Below are 11,001 nucleotides of genomic sequence, written 5' to 3'. Positions count from 1 at the left end.
CTACATGCATTTTATCGTCATTCATGAGGGATGGACTTCGCTCGAAACATCATATGTTGGTACTGTGTGTATGGTATAAATTTGATGTACAGAATTTGAGACGGCTAAATGGTTAGCAATCGTGAGCATTAGCATGCTAGCGATTATCAAAAAATGCTAACTGCGATACAGCTCACTCATAAATCGTGCTATCTGTACATTACACATCTAACAGTGTCTTAAAAATCACTTTTAGATGCTCCGCTTTTTGGCAAAGTATATAAGTGGCCCACCACTGCGTCCATCTGCAATAAATGTCTGTGTGAAACATGGGTTCCGCCGGCGCAAACTAGGTTCCGGGCAGAACTTATTTTTTTTTTTTGGTTGGCGGAGCTTTGAGGCAGAGTTATTCGAATTTTTTTCCCAGCCATAACTGAGGCACTGATGTCAAACGCAGGAGTTTGGGGGGCATATTTTCCAGATAATGTTGGTCAAATTTGGCAGTAAGTGGTTAGCACGTCTGCCTTACTGAATCCCAGTCCAGGGTGTACCCCACTTTTCTCGCCAAAAGTCAGCGGGGATAGGCTCCAGCTCAACTGCAACTCTAATGAGGACAAACACGATAGAAAATCGATGGATGGATGTTTGTCAAATTCCTCGTGAGGGTTTCCTCCGCACTGAAGTCATACAACGATAGCTCGGCACTTACATTGAAGTCAGCTAACTTCAAGCATTTTTATGGGCCTCGTCAAGAGTGTAATGCTGTGCCAGTTAACTTCGCTGGGCTTCTCATTTAGTTTCTCCTCTGCCGGGTCGGATAAGTGAGCTCGGAGTCGCACGGCCTCTGCAGAGACTTTTTGTCGGTTACCTGAACTTTAACGGAAGTACAGCTGGGGCAATAACTCTGACATAATGATCTTTAATAGCGGCGATCTACCGCAGAGAGGCAAGACATTAAGAAGCCAAGTATCGTCGGGGGGGGGGGGGGGGGGGACATCAGGCCTCACTTCAAGAGGATTTACTAATACTTTCCGAGGAGCATTATAGACAACATAGCTGGCTCTAGTATTTTTTATTTTTGCCGCAGAGCTTGCAAAAGTAATGTGCTGATGTTTCAGCACAGCCTCAGGCAGCTAGCGAGAAAGCGAGATGTCCACTCAACACCTGATGTGCCTTGAAGGAGCATGCTGGCGTAATTATAATCCAACTATTGCTTTTAAATTACAGTCGGGTAATGAGCTGCTTGCAGGGGAAAGTAAGAAAAGACTATTGCACTTTTCACGCAAGATCAGCATGGAGAACACGTGGAACCACTAACATTCATCTCATCAGCAGCGTTTCAAGACAAAAGTAGCAGAAGACCCTACTTCTTGTTTTTTAGTAAGAGCTTGTTTTATTTCGCAATTCTTAATGGTCCCCCCCCAAATCTGCTGAAGTGGATTTTTAGGCACACACTTCATAAATGTGACGAGCCACATGTAAACACTTCCTTAAATTGAACCTGCCATCCCAGTTGATGCCCTGGACTGGTTGCCAGTTAATCACAGGGTCACATTTAGACAAACAAAAGTCAGATGGGATAAGCTTCAGCTCACCTGAGAACCTATCGAGGACAAGCACTTTAGAAAATGGATGGATGGATGGTTCAACTGACACAATTCTGATTATGGAATACATGTCTTAGCAAAAAAGAAAAGAAAAGAACGCTTGGACTGATGTCTTAAAATCTGAATCAGGCCTCTTCGAAATGTGGATAGAAATCCAACACACATCATATATGTGCCAACGCTAGTGCAGCATAAACCGATCAGCTATACTAAATACTCCAATTGGGGAGGTACTGTACGGCGTCTGTCCAAACAGATCATGGAGCTTTCACACCTCACTTGTTTTGTGCAACGTTCACCGTGAGATAGGGTGCAAGGGAGGACAGTGACCCAGCTCAAACTTGCCATATTCTTCACTGGTTGCTACGAAACCAAAGAGGAAGTAGCCTGGCGGGTTTTCCCCCTTGTTTAGACGTGAAGTAGACTGCAGCTCGGCAATATGGATTTATCACCTTTACAACGAAAAGCCCTGTCTTTACTTTTCTTGAGGAGAAGAAGGAGATGACGACCGGCAGCAAGAAAATGGAGTGGGTTCATTGGATTATAAAGGCATGGTAGGATTTCGGGAAGTTCTCGCTCCTCCGTGAGCTACGGCATTCGGAGACCTTCTTGAGGTGTACTTCAGGCTTCTTCAAGTTTATCCATGCTTTTTTCACTGTAGCCTATAACACCGCCAAAAGATCTTGTTCTTTTCACTCTAAGCTCACTCCGCCACCATGTCTCCTATTGGATGCACCTGACACAGGGAAAGTGTGGTGTAGGACCCAAGTGCAGCACACCGAACCACCAGCTTTAATATCAACTGTGACAGGTCACTTCAAAGCCCGGATACAGAGCAGTTAACTTCATAGTCCAGAGGGTGAGACGAAGAAGATTTGACTTGGGGCAAAGTCATGTCATGCTCCGTAATCCACAGGTAGCAGGCCAGGGATGCTCACATTTTATCGTCTTAAGTCACAATTCACAGAGAGCAGGATAGGGAAACTCACACTTTGTTGTCTTTGTAGCAGAGTCCCAAAAGCCATGGGACAGGCAAACAAATGTGCTAAGGCAGAACTCTGGGTCGGAGGCGGAGGGGATTCATGGAGTAGTGTTGTAGCATCTGGCATGGATGAATGTCAAACAATCTGACAATTAGTGAGTCATCAACAAAGCCTGAAATAGGTGGGCATGGCTGACAGACTGTGACAGACCGTTTGACATCTTGCCGGTGACACGGTGTTCCGTCAGTGTGCCGTGCCAGCATATACACAATAAATGGGTTCGTCGACGACGCGCTGCACTTTGCTATGTGCAGTGTGAAAAGGCTCATTCACTGCCAGCCTTCCCAGTTAACATGGATATTTGACTTCTATAGTCGCCAATGGCAGTGAAGGAGTTTTAAATCAATTTGGTTGACGAGTCAGCCAATGCAAACTAAATCCTATGTGAGGTTTAATATTTGTCCTATTTACACATGTATTATTTACTTCTGTGTTGTGTCTGCCTGGTGTTGATGCTTGTGGAGATATTTACGGAGTATAATTTGGCGTCTCCCAATGTGTGTTGTTTCATGCGTTCTGTCAAAGTAAACACAGCCATGTCAAATATTTATCACTTGAAATTTACATGGATATAGACAGTCAAAACTGATATAGGCATTAAATAGGGGATTGGGTACTTGGACCTGCAGTGTAAATCCTGCTCAAATTGTCATATTTCAATAAACGTCACATCAAATCCCAGTTTTGTACTTGACTCAAACAAGCCAAGGGAGAATTGAAAGGAATGGCTCTCAATTGACGGTTGTTTATGGAAAATATTTGGACGTTCGGTGTGAAAATTGGGTTGAATGTCATCGTGTTTTGGTGCCAAAATCATCACATCCATCTGCTCCTCCCAGCTGCTCACTTACACCAGCTTGAAGCGTCGTGATCAGGTTGTTTCGATCAAAAACAAAACAAATGGAAGTCAGTTGCGCAGACCGCCGCCAAGGCTCAACAAACCTTATTTGAAATTTGACATTAAGGGTCATGTTTTAATTTTTCTTTAAGTTGTGTGGCATATTAAACACATTAACAAAGTTAAACGTGAATTTAACTATTGGCATTTTAATGTTTTGGTGGCAAAATAGTGTTTTCAGGCAAAATGGAAAATTTTCATAGCCTAAATGCAAAGTTTTTGTGACCAAATATAGTTTATAGCAAGATATTGCATTTCCATGGAAAATGACCACTTTACTGGACAAATATATAATTTTTTAAAATTTTCTTTTCTAAAGGAATGAATCTTGAATTGGAGCAGCATGCTGTTCAGAATCAGCATGGCTGTTATTTAAACCCATACATTACAGCAACACGTTCTGCTTGGAGAATGACAGAAAATAAGTGCAAGAATAATAATAATAATAAAAAAGTGCAGCTGGTGCCATAAATAAGCAATAAAAGCATAATGAGGGCATCATGTTAAAAATTATTGTGCTGACATAAATGACATCAGCACCATCGCTCTTCCTTTGCCGCAAAATTTTGTAAATTTTTTAATTACCACAGCACAGTAATGACCTAATATGGATCATGTAGAGGATGTAGTTTGCTGTTAACCACAACACTGTCATGAAATCCGTCTGTGTAGTGTCACTAATTGCCTTTTTTTTTTTTTTTTTTAAGCATTTCTGTCCAACATAAGACAGATGGTGTTTTTGGAGCTGTGTGACATACTTGTAGTACTGTCTGCATTTGGGACGAAAACTGATGAAATATTAAACAGATCAGCTGGGCTTGTAAAATGGTTAAAGACTTTCAGGTCATCTAGACTTCGCTTGGAATAGAATAAGATAAGATAAGAATATGTTTATTGTTGCGATTCACTTTACTGCAAAGTACAATGAAGTGAGGTGAGCAGCTTTGTTAGACTAATAGAACAATAAGATTAGGAAAAAAAATAACTAATTAGTAGTTTAACATAGCTGTGAAAAAATATCCAGACATTTATATGATTTGGTTTTATTTGCATAGTGTGTGCAAATGGAGTAGTATAAACCTAACAATACAGTATAATAACACAATGGCAGCAGTGTGTAGTGAGCAAGTTTGTACTATGGCAGAGTATGTATGACAACACCATATTACAATAAGGGATCATAAATGGCTCGTAAGTGGGTAAATAATTGTTATAAATCAGTATTAAACAATTATAAACTACTTATGGCAATTTTCAACATTACGTGTCAAGTCAGTATTGTTTGATTACTGACACACAGATTTATAGATTCATTACATCTTTATTAAGTACAAACCTAGTTAACAACTAAATAAACCTTACTGGTACATATTTAACAATATATGAAAAGTTGTAAGAATATTGCACCTTTATCCAAGGATTCAATTATGATTTTCTTGCACGGTTTGGATGTGTCTCGTGTCTTGTTATGTGGCTGATCGTGGTCTGACAAAGCTCGTAATTGTCAGAGAGCACAATCGTGCTCTGTTCAAAAAGGCGCACGCCCAAATTGAGGTGAGACGGCACAGATGTCGTGTATAAAAACCTCACTTTAACAATGCCACCGCTGCCCCATATATTTTACGCAACTAGAGGTTCTTCTGTGTTGGAAGCTGTCAAGCCTGTCACATTCATTCTTCAGCGCATGTCACCTATTTGGTTTCAAAAACATCGTATTTGCCAGGAGAAATGATGTGCCCATGCATCGACTTTGCACATATACCATGAGCCACCGGGGGCCATTAACGGCAGCCGACGGGCTATTTTGCAACAAGTCAGAGTGCGTCATCCATTTTGGATTATTGCTAAGCAAAGCAAAGAACACCAATCAGGCCTTGATTTGTTTTATATTTGCTACTTCATTGCTGTTTGCCATTCCACGTGCGCTTCAATATTTTAGGAATCCTGACCTCCCTCTCAGTCAGTTCCATTCATTTCCATCGAATTAACTCTTAGTAGCCCTTGCATCCATCCATTTTTTTCTACCACTTATCCTCATTTGGAGAGTGAGTCAGCTGACTTTAGGCAAGAGGCGGGGTACACTCTAAATTGGTCACATTTTAAAAAAACATGTTCTGTCCATCCATCCATCCATTTTCTACACCACTTATCCTCACTTCGGGTTGAAGGTATGCTGGAGCCTATTCCAGCTAACTGAGGGCGAGAGGCAGGGTACACCCTAAACTGGTTGCCAGCCAATTGCAGGGCACATATAAACAAACAACTGTTCGCACTCACAATCACACCTACGGGCAATTTAGAGTCTTCAATTAACCTAGCATGCATGTTTTTGGGATGTGGGAGGAAACTGGAGTACCCTCAGAAAACCCACGCAGGCACGGGGAGAGCATGCAAACTCCACATAGGTGAGGCTGGATTTGAACGCGGGTCCTCAGAACTGTGAGGCAGATATGCTAAACAGTCAGTAAATAAAAAAAATAAATACATAAATAAAATATTTTTTTTTGGGCTCAAACATCTTCGGTGAATTTTAACGTTCTGCTCCTTGTAAGAGAATGGCAAGTTGTGCAAAAGTACTGGAACACTGAATAATGTGTATTCAAAAGTTTAGAGAGGGTCAAATTAAGTTCACCTGTAAAATTCATAGTGCAGTTTAGGTTCATCCTATAATTAAAAAAAAAAGCCCAATATCCCTAAGTTTTTGTGAGCAGTGTAGCATGACAGCAGTGTGGCCTATCCGTTGGTGTTCTCCAAGGCTCTTTCCCCAGCCCGCTTTAACTTATGATGTACCCGTTTTCCCCCAGTCATTATCCTACGTAAATACAACGTCCAGTTCCGCTACTATGCGGATGACACCCATCTTTACCTTATCCACCAATTGAACTGAGGTCTTGTGGTAGAAATTACAAAGTTTCAATCAAATTTTGAGGCGTTTTCCCCCATTTTTTTTTTTTGTCAAATTCAGTTCGGTCAACACTTGTTCAATCTTAAAAGGATAATAAGCAATTGTAAACATTTTCCCTAAAAATGGAAAGTGTTTACAATTGCTTATATTCAAATAGTTGGGTCTCTGGACTCTGGAGTGCCTATCCACTGCAATTTTCTCCACCCATGGCAGTAACTGCTTGGCTGGGCGAAGATTCAAAGCCACTTTTAAGCTATGTAGTCTGGCTGCAAGACTACATTGTCTGAAAGACTAATATGGCACCATCATGCATAAACACCCACATCCCCCAGAGGTCCACCCACAGTATAGTTAATGAAGTGTTGCCTCCATGAGCAAAAATGCTTTTCTTGTCTTTCCAGGCTACCACTTTTTTAGTAGAAGCACCTGCTTGCTTCATGCAATCCCATAGCTGGTAAGGAAATCCGTATTTGACATTGGCCCAGCATCGTATGTATCAGTCACTCACTTGCATGAGACAGGGTCGCTCTCTTAAACAGGCTAATTTTATCAAGACAAAAACTAGTGTGGGTAAAATGTACAATTCTTGATATTTGGTGTATTTTGATGAAAGCATGTCACACATAGGTTATTAAAACACCTGGGAACAGTTTTAAATGTGAAAAAAATACATATGTCCAATAAATGTACTGCAAGGGCTATATTTTATCAATATGGATGAACGTCACCATTTTTGTCAGAGGCAGCCAGAGCAAATAAAAAGAGCAGGGGGGAAAAAAAAGGACCATTGGTCTTTGCAAATTGTGAGGTTAATCAGTTGAATGTGTGCTGCTACATTGCACTGAGCACATCCTGCATTGCCACACAGGCTACGAAGTGGAGAGGACAACACAGAAGAACAGACAAGGACATGGCCTAGGATCTTTTCTTTTTCTTTTTTGCTCTATTCCTGTCCCTGGATTCTTTTCACTGCTTTGAATGCTTTTATTCTCTCCGGTTTTAAGCATATGGCCATGTACGCCATTCTTTGGTACACACCAGTCCTTTTTTTTTTTTTTTTTTTTTTCCTTTTTTTTAAGTTCTACCGCAAAAGCATCTCTGCTCTTCCTGGCATTTTGTGACATTTCTATTAAGTTTCACTAAAAGCATTCACCTGCGCTGCATCATAATAAAGACGTCTTATAAGAGCGCAACCCCTTTAACGTACTTTAGAAATACATTTACTGTATGCTGAAGAGGAATGTTTGTTTTCACATTCCAAACGAGTTTAATAGATAGATTGATAGATAGATAGATACAGACGACATGAAAGGAATCATTTTCACATTGTATTCCATAGAACAATAAAGGAGCACGGTGGAAGGCAATCACGGAGTCAATCGTGCTAGAACATTGCCAAAGAAATGGTGGCCATTTATAAATTGCAAAAGCAGTGATTTGTCGACACTGGAATCTTTTGACGTGAGGTTTGTGCCTCCAAGCCACAAATATTTTCCCAAGGTCACCTTGCCTCACCCATGCCTCACCCATGCAGGAATGTCAATGAGGAACTGATGCTGCCGAAAATGGTTTATAACTGCATATAGATGCCACAAGATGATGAAAGGGCACTACTTTTCTATTAAAAGGGGCTTGGCCAGTCTAATAAAAACTCCACCCCTCACTTCAACATAGTTCCTTGGCACCAAGATGCCACAAAAGCACTACTTCTATATCAAACAGGGCAGTCTTCTTTTTTCCAATGCCTTGGAAGACTTGCTAAAGATGGCACCAAAGCACTACTTTTGTATTAGACAGGGCTTTGGCGCCATCTTTTGACATGTTGGTCCCAAGGAACTATGCTGAAGTGAGGGGAGGATCTTTTGATAGACAAACCAAAGCCCTGTGGAAAAGTTGTACTTTTGTGCCATCTTGTAGCATCTAAAACCTTTTTAAAGGGGGCGTCAATTAATCGTTTGAATGTTTTTCAATGGTTTTAAACACACAGCCATGTGTGCTATTCACTTCACAGCAGTCTTTTTTGTTGTTGTTATTGTTTAGACGACTTGGAATGGTCACAAGCTGTTTCAGAATAAAAACAGCAGTTATTGAAATGACTGTTATTCAGCAAATAATTGGGGGTAGATACAAAGTCTTGGAGTGGGTGAATTCGCAATCCCCGGGCGCTTCAGCTGCCCCCTGCTCCAGTGTGTTCCACTAACATGTGTATGTGTTCACTGTGATGGGTTAAATGCAGAGAACAAATTTTGTGTACATGGATGCATGTTCATGACAATAAAAGGTGATTCTTCTTCTTTAAAAAAAAAAAAAGTACCAAATTGCTAATTGGCAAATGAAAACAATGCACTTTAAAAAAACAACAACATATATATACAAATAAATAATTTCCTCTGGGTGTCCCCGTGACCCAGTTTGAGAGCCACAGGTCTAGGATACCTGCTTCTGATCAGGGCTCATTTGGACCAGTTACGTAATCGGACTTTGTCCAAGTACGAACCCTAGAATTCACCTGAAATGGCTGCTTCAAAATGGCTGATTTCTTGTGGAATTTTGGGCATGGGTCCTCGAGGCTTCTTCATGCTTCCTGTTATGATGGACATGACCAAGGAATTTTGGTGGATGACTCTTTAGGGCATATCGAGGGCGACCAAACGGACAATATTCATCGGAGGAATGGTAATAAACAGCGATTCCAGAAGGGCTTTCACACGACCTGATAAAAAATTACCCGCCATTTAAAAGGTCTGCACTGGGAAGACAATTAGAATGACCAGTGTTAATAAAGTAGCCACTTATAAGATTTGCAGAAAGAGAGCTAAAATGTGGGGTGGATGGTGGCTCGTTGCCATGGCGATACTTGGCGCTCACTGAAGACCCTGTTTGTGTTTCTCGCCGCCCTCCCTTTTGAAGGATGATAGAGCGGACTGGTGGATAGCCGAGCTCCAGACAGCCAATCCATTCTCCTGATTAGCCCACCTCGTTAGTCCTCCCCTCTCTTCCACTTTTCATTCATTGTAATCATTTCAGCACACCGGGCGGCACTGCAGTTCTTTAAAGCGTATTTCTTAGTGTTCTCAAGCTGGAACATCAAATAATATCATTCACTTCCACAAGCGCCTAAATTGGTTTTGGTATCGTAGCATTAATAAGCAAGGAATTATGGGAATGTGGCTGCGGCTCATAAATCAATAGATCTTTCTGTGCGGAGGCCAGCCAGTTAAAATAAAAAAACAAATTTTAATTAAAAAAAACACACACACAGAGAAAAATTGAATTTGTTTAAGAACAAAATATGCAAAGTCAAAATACAATAAATTAATGCGCTATATTGTTCTTAATAATAATATACAGCATGTCATTAGAAGTATTGCACAGTAAAAAAAAAAAAAATAGAATGCATGGGACTAGAAAGAAAAGAAAATCTCTGTTTTACAACAAATAAATACTAATAATAATAATAATTAATACATGAAATGAAATGTGACGTGGCCAGAGAAAAAGACCAAAATATATAAAACAATGTTTTTATTTATTATTATTAGCAAAATGTATTGGACAGTAAAAAAAAGAAGGCTCTTTAAATACTATGTTTTTTATATAATAATAATAATAATAAATAGTTATTTTGAAATTTGATCGCTTAAAACATACTTTTTGGTTTACAATTGACTATTAATCCTGTGTTTAAAAATACAATCTGTCCTTTGTTGTGAAGATGATGAGTTCAAATTAATTAGGATACGATGAAACCTCAAGGTGGAAGATGCAGTGCCATTAAACAAGGATGCTGGCACCGTATTGTAGATTAGTTTATTAACATCCGGACACGGTTCACAGCGGAAGCTAATCCAAAGCTAAGTTATTACCCAAAGTCGTCATAGCTGATGTTAATGGAAGCCTAACATTATGCCATAGTATAGTTAATGGAATTTCAAATGCTAAATGTAATTCCATCTGGTACATATAAGGTAAGCCACTAAGAGAGCAGACAAAAGGAAGTGAATTGTTCTGCTGAAGGTTGTATTGAATTATAAGCATATATTTAAAAAAGAAGGCCAGGGGGACAGGAGCATCAAAAAGTATTTCTTATGCGACTCCAAATTCCTATGCATGACATTTTTGCTTCAAATTCTTCAAAATCCTTGCAACTTTTAAACAGGGCATCTAAAGCCTGGTACACACAACGACTTTTAACACCTGAATGATTTTTAAAAACTAAGTAGTGGATATAAAACATCTACATGCCCCTGTTCATTTTTTGGGGGGAGGAGACCAAGATACATCCTTTGAAAACATTTTTCCCCCCTCCATTAATTTAACTTCCAGTATAACCTTTACAACTCAATTGAAAAAAAGAGAAACGTTTTAGAGAGGGGAAGTAAAAATAACTGACAAAAAAAAGAAGCCTACTAGAACATTTGAACTTTATTTGGGGTTAGTCACAGGCACTTTAAACAGTGGTAGTTGTGTGGTGACTCCCATTTAACTTGTTTGGATGTGATTGGTCAATAATGAAGACAACAGTTATCAGAGGGTGTGCACATTTTTCCAATCACATTTTTTATTTTT

Source organism: Phyllopteryx taeniolatus, chromosome 11 (assembly GCF_024500385.1).
Source record: "Phyllopteryx taeniolatus isolate TA_2022b chromosome 11, UOR_Ptae_1.2, whole genome shotgun sequence".
NCBI lineage: Eukaryota > Metazoa > Chordata > Actinopteri > Syngnathiformes > Syngnathidae > Phyllopteryx > Phyllopteryx taeniolatus.
This window is presented reverse-complemented; position numbering follows the sequence as displayed.